Source organism: Lepidochelys olivacea, assembly GCF_965140295.1.
Source record: "Lepidochelys olivacea isolate rLepOli2 genome assembly, chromosome: 3".
Lineage (NCBI taxonomy): Eukaryota > Metazoa > Chordata > Testudines > Cheloniidae > Lepidochelys > Lepidochelys olivacea.
The window spans coordinates 193,519,553-193,528,917 of NC_140413.1; positions in this window are offsets into that span (position 1 = coordinate 193,519,553).

The window sequence follows — 9,365 nt, forward strand, 5'->3', positions numbered from 1 at the left end:
CCGATTTCACTCTGATTTTTATAAAAATCTGATTAAATTTGTGACTCAAGGAACTTGATTCAAACTTGGGTCTTAGACCCCAGCCTGTTGTTATTCTAAAACAAAACACTGATTCATTTGGCCATTCGGAAGCTACAAAAAAACTTTCTAAAAACAATACACAATTTCCGGTTCTCTTGCTGCACAAATTCAATAACTTTGTAATATATTTGAATAAACAGCTGCACTGATAATATTATGAGTCTATACCACTGGGGTTTTTTCAGGTTCAGTTAAGTTCAAATAAACAGGCCCCTCCCAGATCCCCTAATTTCAGTGATGCGCTAATGGCACTGTGATGAGTTGCACTCGCCTCCTTGAGTGCCCCCTGGTGGCTGAGGGCAGAGCTTCCACTCTCTGCTGCTCTCAGCACCTTCTGCAGGCTGTCTGTCAACCTTTGTGGGTCTTCTGTGGCTCAGCCCTCTGGTTGGGTCATACGGTCGAAACCTTTTCCAGGGTGTCATAAATATAAAGGGAAGGGTAAACCCCTTTGAAATCCCTCCTGGCCAGGGGAAAGCTCCTCTCACCTGTAAAGGGTTAAGAAGCTAAAGGTAACCTCGCTGGCACCTGACCAAAATGACCAATGAGGAGACAAGATACTTTCAAAAGCTGGGAGGAGGGAGAGAAACAAAGGGTTTGTGTGTCTGTCTGTATGCTGCGCTTGCCAGGGACAGAACAGGAATGGAGTCTTAGAACTTTTAGTAAGTAATCTAGCTAGGTATGTGTTAGATTATGATTTCTTTAAATGGCTGAGAAAAGGATTGTGCTGAATAGAATAACTATTTCTGTCTGTGTATCTTTTTTGTAACTTAAGGTTTTGCCTAGAGGGGTTCTCTATGTTTTTGAATCTAATTACCCTATAAGATATATACCATCCTGATTTTACAGGGGGAATTTCTTTATTTCTATTTACTTCTATTTTTTATTAAAAGTCTTCTTGTAAAACACTGAATGCTTTTTCATTGTTCTCAGATCCAAGGGTTTGGGTTTGTGGTCACCTATGCAAATTGGTGAGGCTTTTTATCCAACATTTCCCAGGAAAGGGGGGGTGCAAGTGTTGGGAGGATTGTTCATTGTTCTTAAGATCCAAGGGTCTGGGTCTGTAGTCACCTAGGCAAATTGGTGAGGCTTTTTACCAAACCTTGTCCAGGAAGTGGGGTGCAAGGTTTTGGGAAGTATTTTGGGGGGAAGGACGCATCCAAACAGCTCTTCCCCAGTAACCAGTATTAGTTTGGTGGTGGTAGCGGCCTGTCCAAGGTATAATATTTTGTACCTTGGGGAAGTTTTGACCTAAGCTGGTAAAGATAAGCTTAGGAGGTTTTTCATGCAGGTCCCCACATCTGTACCCTAGAGTTCAGAGTGGGGGAGGAACCTTGACACAGGGTATAATAAATAGAAGAAGTTCCTTACCCTTCAGGGCCAGTTATAAATGAATAGTGGTTTCCTTCTCTTGTGGGGCTTAATTCCCTCTCTAGAATAAAATCAGCGGGGTTCCTCTTGAACTCCTGCTGCTGATTGTGGCCTACAATAAGCCCTTTGACTACAGCCTAAGGAGCATCGCATCTCTATGCATCTAGAATTGCCTTGCTAGTGGAAGGCAGCTATTTTTATCTCGGCCTGCTGGGCCTTGACCGGCTTTTGCTGATCTCCAGCCTTTGTGGCTGCTGAAAGACCAAAATTGCCTTTCAAGACAAGCCCAGTGGTCTAATACTTACTGCTCTTTTCCTCTTAGAAAGCTGTTTTCTGGGTCGGGGTGTAGCAGAGCAGTGGAGCCTCCAGCAGGGGCCCATGAAGATGCACCCCATCACTAGAGCCAATATAATCTCCTGGATCTTTCTGCTACACCTTTCAAATATGGCTTCCCTCTGGAGCTTCCCCTTGACTTGTAACCCAGACTACCTTGCTTCTACAGGATGGCAGAAGAGAGGTATGTGACGCTCAGCTCTAATGTCTGCATTCACCAGATGAAAGGCCTCCCATTCTCCTCTTAGCCGTAAAGGAGAACCTGGCACTCCGGAGGTGGAAAATGGCCCTGCAGTCTTCATCACTGGAAGTTCCTGCCCTCTGTGTGCAGGAGCTGGGAAAGTGGCAAGAGGACTTGGAAGCTCAGCATGTTTAGGTCTGTCTCTGAAGGTCACACACCAGTGAGAAGGGACGTTCTAAGAGTTCAGAAGCTCTGGTAAAGTTTGTAATAAGCATCAGAAAGACCTTTTCTATTATGGCTCAGGACCTTGGAATCAAGGCCGTCCTTAGGCATATGCAGAATATGTGGCTGTGTATGGCACCTGAAAATTTGGGGCACCACTGGGTCTTAGCATCCACCGCTTCCTATCCCTGTTCTGACCCTTCCTGCAGACTCCCACAGCAGGCTTCTGCAGCCTGGTGACTCTTATAACCAGTTATAACTCTAATAACTTAAAAGTGAAAAAGACTTCCAGGTTGCCAGACCTATTAGCACAACACTGAAACTGTTAAAGAGCCATTCAAGTGGTAATGAAGCCATTTAACAGGCATTTGCCAACCCTCAGGTATATACTGTCAGTTTTTGAAATTACTGACAAAAACAGTTGTGCATTACTGTAATATTTACTCAGAACATGTTAGTCTACAGGACTTTAGTTTAAAATTTGCTTTAAAAATATTTCATTAGTGAGTTGGTGAAGATTACAAAATCACATCTCTAAAAAATCCTTGCATAGATTTTTAGATGCACAGTCATCTTTAGCCTTAAATGCTTGGATCTTCAGACATATAGTTTTTTAAATAAATCCTTCAAAAGACCACCCTTATCTAAAATACGCATTTTAATTTTAATTACTATAGTAAAAAAAACTTGCTTCCAAAGTCTTCCTATCCTCTCAGTCCATCCCTTTCTCCCTTCACCTTCCCACCCCCCACCTTGAAGAAAGCCCTTAAAGGAACAACACCCCTTTGCTTCCAGATAGCTGGACAAAGAGTTTCCCTTTCTTTACTTCTGACTATCTGACTAACTAGTTTTAAGAGAACCCTCCGGCAAAATCAGTACCTAGTAAGATATAAAATCCTTTGTTATGCCTAAAATCTTTGGAAACATATTTTTTAAAGTTGATAAAATTTCATAAACATGTTCACACAAAGTAAATTAGTGTTCCCTTTTTCTAAAAGTAATGAACATTGTTATGAACACACTAAACCTCTGTGACTGATTAATTTAAAATAATGTCTTTTTCAGAGAATTAAATATGTAGTAATCTGGAATGATCACTTTATGAAGGCTTAAGAGTACATTTAAAATATAAAATCAGCTTAAAAATACTGATTAAGAAAATGTAAAACAGTGAAGAGCTGCATCATGTATTCCATAATATTTAATGTTGTATTCAGCAAGACAGCTGACTCGCCCTTACTACAAAGTTTTTGCAAATAAATCTCTGACAAACTTCAGGGCATATTAAAAAACCTGTTACTGACATTTTTTATTCCCAAATTTATGCTTTTTAATTAGGCACCTTCTGCATGTTCAGTCTTCACCATCTGGCATGCAGTGGAAAACATGCTCTATTTTCTTTATTGCAGAATTGCAGAAGAGTGGTTTTTTCAAATGTCATTTGCTTCATGTGGGTTCATGGATTTTGGCTGGAAGGGGGTGAGCAGAGTGGAGAAAGGAAGAGAGGGGGGAGACACTGGGGAGAGGGCGGGGCCTGGGCAAAGTGGGGCGGGGCCTGGGGTGGACCAGCAGTGGTGTATGAGTGGGGCCACAGGCAGAAGAGGGGGCAAGGGAGCTAACCTCCCTGAGCGGCAGCTTCACCCACTGCCCATGACAGCAGGGAAGAGTGGGTTGGCTCCCGCACACCCAGTGCGCACTACAGTCTCCTTAGGCAGGGGCCGTATTCACAGAGCCAAATGCACAGGCACTGCGCATTCTGCGTGAGGGAGAGAGTACGGGGCTCTCTGCGGGGAACTATGACTCTCCACTGCCGTGAGGCAAGCCAGGCATCTCGGTATCCTTTGCTGCCTCGTCCTTCCCCCCCTTCAACCCTCCCTGTGGGGCATAGGGGCACCAGTTTAATAATACTGCATAGGGCCCCATAAATCCTAAGGACGGCCCTGCTTGGAATGTTCTGTTCCTATTGTTCTCACCCCTTTAATACAAATGGGTTAACAACATCACAATACATAACTAATAATGCTTTACCTTTCTATGGTACCTTCCATCCAAGGGCCTCAAAGTGCTGGGATATGTATGTTAACACAGGTGTTTAAAAACATAGTTTAGACAAGGCCAAGGTATAAAAAACACTAAGTATTCTGGTGGTGGTGTTGACATTACTGGGCCTACAAATTTACTCTAATTGTGGGTTTAACCGTAAAAACTAAGTAAGTCCATAAGAAGTCACAATAACTTATAACAACAAATGTTAATGGGGAAAAATACAAAAGGGAGACAGAAAGGCTGCATTAGTTCAAACAAAAAGGCTGCCTCCTATCATTCAGGGACTATTAAGATTATGCTTGTTCAACAAGAAACATGTGGAACCAGAAATCGGAGAACTCCAATTGGTGTGTCAGAAGCTAGGCCTCCATGGTGGACGAAATAATGAGGGGATGGGCTATTCCACCCACCACTTGCTTCGTGGGCCCTTAAAGAAAGAGAAAAATTGGCTACTAGAGTGAGCTTCACCATCAAGGCTACCACCTGCACTGTCTCCTGAGATCCTGTTCTGAAAAACGCCCTTACCAGACCAGGCCAGAGAGAGGGAGCCAGACAACATCACCACCTCCACTGACTAAAACCCAAACACCACCTGCGGTGTGAGACTTTGTCGTTTTCTTCCTGCCCTCCCCACCACCTTTTTCTCCCCTATCTTGTTTTTTCTCTTTCCTATTTCTTTCTTTTTTCCTTTTGTCTAATAAGAGTTTGGGTTATCCATCCAAGACTGCACATTTTGCAACACGGCTGTAAGCCTGTGACCAAAACAAGGCAGCTAAAAGCAATGTCCTAAACAGCCCAATGCCGGTACGAGTTTGCCAGGTCTCGGAGTGTGCTATGCCTATGTTTCTCCAGCAACGAGGTTGCCAGTAAGGGCTTGCCTACACTTACAGCACTGCAGGGGCCCAGCTGCATCCGTGCAGTTGCTCCGCTGTAGTGCTTAGTGAAGACGCTACCGATGCCAATGGGAGAGCTTCTCCCTGAGCAGGAGTAGTTATGTCAACAAGAGAAGCCTTCCCGTTGATAGCGCTTCTACTCCAGGAGTTTGATCGTTATAACTGCAGTGCTCAGGGGTACGGATTTTCCACACCCCGAGTGATTCAGTTATACCAACAAGTTTGTAGTGTAAACCAAGTCTAGAAGCTGCATTTTCATTCTTCGTTGTTCTTTTCTCTGCTCTTTGGAGTGTTTGTCTTGTTTTTTAGGAAACAGGATTAGACTTTAACAACAGCAACAACAGTTCCAGCCCATTGCTACTAACTTCTCTTTTTTCTTCTAAAAGAACAGCTATTACCATCTTTCATACCGTCTTCTAGGAGAGTGTCCAACAAGGGATTTTTTCCTTCTAAAGACTCTCTCCAGCTAAAGGGAAGAGGGGATGCTGGTAAAACTAAAGTCTTACTTAATACTTTACGTTTCAAATTCTTTAATTGTTTTTCTTTCTGTATCTTTAATAAAATGATGTTTAATGGTGTGTTTGCCATGGTAAAGTCTGTGTTTATCAAACCCTTGAATTTTGTTTAACACTATTTCATGTTGGATAGTAACTGAGTTATATTAAAAAGAAAAGGAGGACTTGTGGCACCTTAGAGACTAACAAATTTATCTGAGCATAAATAAATTGGTTAGTCTCTAAGGTGCCACAAGTCCTCCTTTTCTTTTTGCGAATACAGACTAACACGGCTGCTACTCTGAAACCTGAGTTATATTAACACTTTTAAGCCTTTAGCCCATGTAAATGAATACAACAGTGTACAGTATATATTAATCAGCACCTTTGTTAAAGGTCAGGAAGGCTCTATTTCCTTTCTAAAGTTATTCAGCTAGCCAACAGCTCAATATTTGGCATGTTGGTGTTAATCAAAGACACACACTAAAATTGGTCCTTCTGTTTCATTTGATATTTTTGTTAGGCTGAGTTTCTGGGAAGGCTTTGACCCTTTAACTCATATAAACCTAAAAGCGATCAGTCTCAGAAGTACGCAGGCTTCTTTATTTCTCCATACTCCTTTTTTGGCCAGGTGATTCCCTTTTCTGCTTCAGGAAGGCACATCATTTCCTTCTCTTTGCTTTTATTTTGTCTTAGGCCATCTTTCTGGAAACCGGCTGCTTGCTTGGTGGTTTTGTTAGGGGCGGGGGGGGGGGGGGTGTTTGTTTTCTGTAACTAGATAGGTAAGCAAGGAACCCAGGTCACAGCTCAGTTACCATCTTTCAGGTTCCCAAAAAGAGAACACTGCCGGAGGGAGAGCTTGAGGAGGTACACTGGGGGGATGCTGGAGGGGGCATTTGGGGGGTGCTGGAGGGGTGTGTGTACTGGGAGGGGGTATTTGGGGGGCGTGTACCAGGAAAGGGTATTTGGGGGGTTCTGGAGGGGGGGTGTGTGTAGTGAGAGGTAGTATTTAGGGGGTGCTGGGGGGGGTGTGTAATGGAAAGTGGTATTTGGGGAGTGCTGGGGGGGTGTAGTGGGAGAGGGTATTTGTGGAGTACCGGAGGGGGGTGTGTGTGTGTGTAGTGGGAGGCGGTATTTGGGGGGCTGGAGGGGTGTGTGTGTACTGGTACGGGGCATTTGGGGGGTTCTGGAGCGGGGAGTGTGTGTGTAGTGGGAGGTATTATTTGGGGGGTGCTGGAGGGCATGTGTGTACTGGGGTGGGGCATTTGGGGGGTTCTTGAGGGGTGTATATGTGTACCGGGAGGGGTTTTTGGGGGTGCTGGAGGTGTGTGTGTGTAGTGGGAGGCAGTATTTGTGGGTGCTGGAGGGCGTGTGTGTACTGGGGCGGGGCATTTGGGGGGTTCTGGAGGGGGGGTGTGTGTGTACTGGGATGGGGTATTTGGGGGGTTCTTGAGGGGTGTATGTGTGTACCGGGAGGGGTTTTTGGGGGTGCTGGAGGTGTGTGTGTGTGTAGTGGGAGGCGGTATTTGTGGGTGCTGGAGGGGGGGGTGTAATGGGAGGGGTATTTAGGGGGTGCTGGAGGGGTGTGTGTGTACTCGGAGGGGTATTTGGGGGTGCTGGAGGGGTGTGTGTGTTTGCTGGGAGGGGTATTTGGAGGGATGTATTTGTACTGGGAGGGGGTATTTGGGGGTGCTGGAGGGGTGTGTGTGTACTGGGACGGGGCATTTGGGGGGTTCTGGGGTGTGTGTACTGGGAGGGGTATTTGTGGGTGCTGGAGGGGGGGTGTAGTGGGAGGTGGTATTTGGGAGTGCTGGAGGGGTGTGTGTAGTGGGAGGTGGTATTTGGGGGTGCTGGAGGGGTGTGTGTGTACTGGGAGGGGTATTTGGGGGTCCTGGAGGGGGGGGTGTGCTGGGAGGGGTATTTGGAGGGGTGTATTTGTACTGGAATGGGGCATTTGGGGGGTTCTGGGGTGTGTGTACTGGGAAGGGTATTTGGGGGCGCTCGAGGGGTGTGAGTGTAGTGGGAAGCGGTATTTGGGGGTGCTGAAGGAGTGTGTGTACTGGGGGGTTTTGGAGGATGCTGGAGGGGACACATGGGGGTGCTGGCGGGAGGACCTGCTGCCTCACTCTTGAGGTGGGGGACAGTGTCACTCCCTGTCACAGTGGCATCAGCCATCCATCAGTGCCTCCCTGCCTCTCCCCCTCCCCAGGTCAGGAGATCGTGAGTGGACGGGATCTGGCAGCTGGGGCTGCAGCAGAGGGACCAATCAGGACAAAGCCTGCAATGTCTGCTCTGCAAAAATCCTGGACATTTCCTCTTATTTAAAAAATCTGCCCAGACCGAGGGCGGGGATCAAACCAGAAGAAACGTCTGGGGAAACCTGGACGTATGGTAACCCGAGCCAAAGCCAAAGTCCACTCCAGTTCTGCCTCCTTCACTATTTTTAAGAGGGGGGCAAAAAATAGTGTCAAACTAAGCCTGAATTCTTCAAAGAAACTGAAGCAATATGTGTAATCAATCAATCTCTATACTGGCTCAATAATTAAGTGACCTAGAAGAAAGCAGAGATGCTGCCATTGTAAGAGAGAGGACCAACTCCTAAAATCCTTCCTTGAGACCGGAGCATACCCTTTGCACTTGGATCACATCCATCCCTAAGGGAAGTAAGGGAGCTGGCTGTCTCCCTGGCACCATCTCCCATTTTCCATGGACACCTCAGGAGGCCACATGCGGCATCAGGATCAGGACTTGCATTGAGCCAGTGTGCAGGGGTACAGCGTGCCGGTGTCTCTTCCCAAGCTGCCTTGGCTGCTCCAGAATGTCAGCCTTCGCTAGAAAACCCTGATAAGTCACTAGCTGTTCTCCTTGTAACGAATGCTTCAGAAAGGTGCCCCCAGTGTAGCAGTGTCTGCCTGAGCATGGATAATAACTCTGAGGGGTGTGGATTGTTGCCCCATTCATGTCAGCAAAATATTAATGCAGATGCCAGTTTAAGTGGCAACATTTTGAGCTATTTCATTACCCTGGGAAAGCCGGTAAGAAAGGAGAGGCGGATTCAGTCTACTGTCACGATGCCCAGTTTTGGCAGCACACAGGGGCACAGCTTGGCAGAGCGTCGCCATCATACTCTTTTTCCCAGTTTGACCCCTGCCTACGGTTCATGCAGGTTGAGAGGGTGGGCAATGGGAAGGCCACTGCTGAATGGGAACAGGCCAGGGCAGGGCTGGTGTTCTGCAGAGGAACCCTTTTCATGGCAGGGGGGAGGGCTTACAGGAGCAGCAGCAGACAAGGGAGTATACTGTAACCGTGCCTTAGTGGGTCACCACTGAGAATGCTGAGAAATAGGGCAAACACAACCCCGAACTGGTGGTTATTCTTTTATAAGATATACCACACCAGCCACAAAAGTGAACTCCTGTTTCGCCACACTGGCAAACAAGAAAACATGCAGGCAGTTTCCTCAGGCGTTCCAGTTCTCATATCACCACCAAAAACACTGGATTCAGAGATGAGAGGTTCTTTACAGCCAGTCTCATCAAATGATAGGTTCTTCTGATCCCAAAGGACCAGCCACACTCCCAGGTCCATATATAACTTAGATCTTACCCCAAAATCACATTGATGCCAATGCTTTAGTATCTAAAATCTAAAGGTTCATTTATAGAAAGAAAGAAAGAAAGAAAGAAAGAAAGAAAGAAAGAAAGAAAGAGAATTGGTTAAAGGGATCAATTACATACAGTAATGGCA